General features: G+C 36.0%; 1 non-coding gene across 1 annotated transcript; it reads left to right on the top strand.

Moving 5' to 3' along the window:
* Window positions 1–240: 240 nt before the first annotated feature.
* Window positions 241–373, top strand: LOC116096126. The gene has a single exon (XR_004120851.1). It is a non-coding gene; the product is annotated as a small nucleolar RNA SNORA51 (small nucleolar RNA).
* The last annotated feature ends 2607 nt before the right edge of the window (window positions 374–2980 follow it).

The raw sequence follows: 2980 nt of genomic DNA, 5'->3' as shown, positions 1-2980 counted from the left end.
CTTAGATCAAAGACAAAGTAATCAAACAAGACAATAAACAAAAAAACCACTGGGCAGAGGTGGCACACACCTTTAATCCCAGCACTTGGGAGGCAGAGGCAGGTGGATTTCTGAGTTCGAATTTTTGAGTTGGAGGCCAGCATGGTCTACAGAGAGAGTTCCAGGACAACCAGGGCTATACAGAGAAATCCTATCTGGAAAAACCAAAAACCAAAAAAAAAAAAAAAAAAGATTTATTATGGCCTCTTTGTGCTCACCACAGGCTGTGTTCCTACACTGACTGCACAGAAAGAGGAGGCAAAATAAACCTACCCTATATACACTTCAGCTTAGGCCACTGGGCCTGGTCTGAATTGTGAATGGGGAGACATGGAGAAAAACAAACAAACAAACAAACAAACAAACAAAAAAATCAAACAAATCAGTAAACAAAGCCCTGTGGTAACAGCTTCTGGGAGCCTCTCAGGATGACCAATACAAAATGAATGCCACACATTCCTAGGCTGAGTTGACCCTGAGTTTTGTATTTGCCCAAATGTAAGTATTCTTATCTGAGCCTACTTTAGTGTCCTAGCCCAAGGACAAATTCTTGCCAAATTTCTAAATGCAGCCCCAAAAGCTCTCCACACTGTACACCATATTGTGCCTGGTGCCTTTGGAGGAGAGAAGAGGATATCTCCTGAAACTAGAGTTGGACAGAGTTGTACATCACAACATGGGTACTGAAACTTGAACCAAGGTCCTTTGTAGGAGAGTAGCCAATGCTCTTAAATGCTGAACTATCTCTCCAGTAATATCTGAAAGTCTTTTAATGTATACTGCTTCTATTTAAAGTGTACTTCAGCAAATTAATGATGAAAATAATGTGCTTGTCTAAGATCTTTTAAGTGGATAGCGAAGGGTCAACTCAGTGTTTTAAATTTACAAAACTTAAAGAGGTTGGCATAATAAAAATAGGAGCAAATTTGTCCTTCGGATAGGTGCTAAATGTAATTCTCTCTGTGTGTCTCTGTCTCTCTTTCTCTCTCTCTCTCACACACAAAATTATTCACATTACAAAGTTAAAATAAGCAAGCATATAAAATTGTTGTTGATAAAAACCAAGCTGTAAGACTTCATCAAAGTATGTTTATAGATGACTACAACCTGTATTACATAGATTTAATAGAACACAATTCTGAAGCATGATTTAGAGGTGACAAGTTAAAGACAAAGGAGAGATATTTTTCACATACTTTATAGATATAACTTACTAGAGAAATGCTATGCATTGCAAACTTTATAAAAAATGAAATTTGTAACTTAGTGTCACCTTTTTTATTATTAAAGTATTTGTTTAAGCTGAACTTTCCTTTGCTTTTCAAGAATTAATTTTAATATGTGTTGGCACTCTTTTGTTACTATCTCTTTTGTCTGTTAGTAACAATAAAGTCTATATGTGCTACATATTAGCACACTGTTATCATGACTAATAACTAATGGGATATGAGTCTGCTGAAGACAGAATTGACTACTTGAGTGGAGATAGTATCTACCTATATCTTGATACACTGAATAGATGGCCACTTCTTTGTTCAAGGCTTTGAGCTAATGAGATATGAAAGTGTTGTTTACTTAACTGATAGTTCAAAAGGAAGCGATTTTAGGTAAACCTGTCTTTTTGACTTTTGATGTTTCAAAAATAAATGAGCACTGTGAGGAATACACATTGTCATCCTGTCCAGAAAGCAATTAAATGAAGTTGTAAAGGGTTGTGTTTCCATAGTCTTGCAAACTTGTCATAAGATTCCCTGGTAGAAGGGCAACTTACCCAATGTTACTGGCTAGAAAAACTGTGCTTTGGAAACTTTTGCAGAATCCTTTCTCTAATATTTATATGACCTTTCTTTGAGCTTTCCTGAGATATGAAACACCTGTTTGAGAAAGGTCTTCAAGCCTGACAGCTCTGAAGGGTTGTCTGGATACTCTTCATAGAATCACTGGAACATCTTGTACCATGGCAAGTGCTGACAACATGCTGTGTACCAGTGACAGCTTCTGTAGTCAATAAAATCCGAATTTTTTTTCTGGCACAAAGAAAACTGCATTACCAATAACCTCCATGAGCCTCCCACAGAGCTTCACTCTGAGAAAGCTTCAAATATACTGTGTAATATTGGCAAGAGAAGAAATGAACACATCAGTCAACCACTAGTAGAAACTTTCCTGCTCTGGTTAACAGAACACCAACAATTCATTTCCTTTTCTTTTGGAGAGAAGTTAAAGTAATTTAATAGCAGAATAACTTAAATGTATAATTCAGTAATCTTAAATAAACATTCTTCTGTAATGACTACCACTACCACAGCATCCAGAATTTTTCAATGTATAAAAGTGAGATTGCATATATAGAGAGTAACTCTTTATCTGTTCTCCACAATTCCTGAAAGCCACAATTTCAAATTCTGTCTCTGAATTTTACTTTCTACTCTTTTTCACATGCACAAAGTAGTCAACATCCTATTTCACAGATAACAGTTCAACCAATTTCATTGCTACACTTGTCAACATGGCTAGGGAGAGGAAACTACCTAATGTCGTTTAACTGACAGATAAATTAAGCCATTTGCAACATGTACACTATGGAATAATACTCATCTATAATGAAAACTGAAGTAATGAAGTTTTCAGGAAAATGGATAAAATAGATAAGATCATGCTAAATAAGGTAACCCAGATGCAGAAATACAAACATAGCATTTTCTTTCTAAGATGGGAGTATAAAACCTTCAATAAAACATACCATGGTCACAAGACAGTTTAGAAATTGCAAAAACAGGTTACAGATTATATGAATGTGGCAAAAGCAGTAGAACATTAATTGGGGAAGTGGTGAGGAGAAAAATACAAAAGGAAAAAGATAAATGACATTAAGAATGTTTGGAGCCGGGCAGTGGTGGCACAAACCTTTAATCCTAGCACTTGGGAAGCAGATGCAGGT

Source organism: Mastomys coucha, chromosome X (genome assembly GCF_008632895.1).
Source record: "Mastomys coucha isolate ucsf_1 chromosome X, UCSF_Mcou_1, whole genome shotgun sequence".
NCBI lineage: Eukaryota > Metazoa > Chordata > Mammalia > Rodentia > Muridae > Mastomys > Mastomys coucha.
The sequence above is the reverse complement of the archived record's forward strand: the minus strand, read 5'-3'. Positions and strand labels throughout refer to the sequence as shown.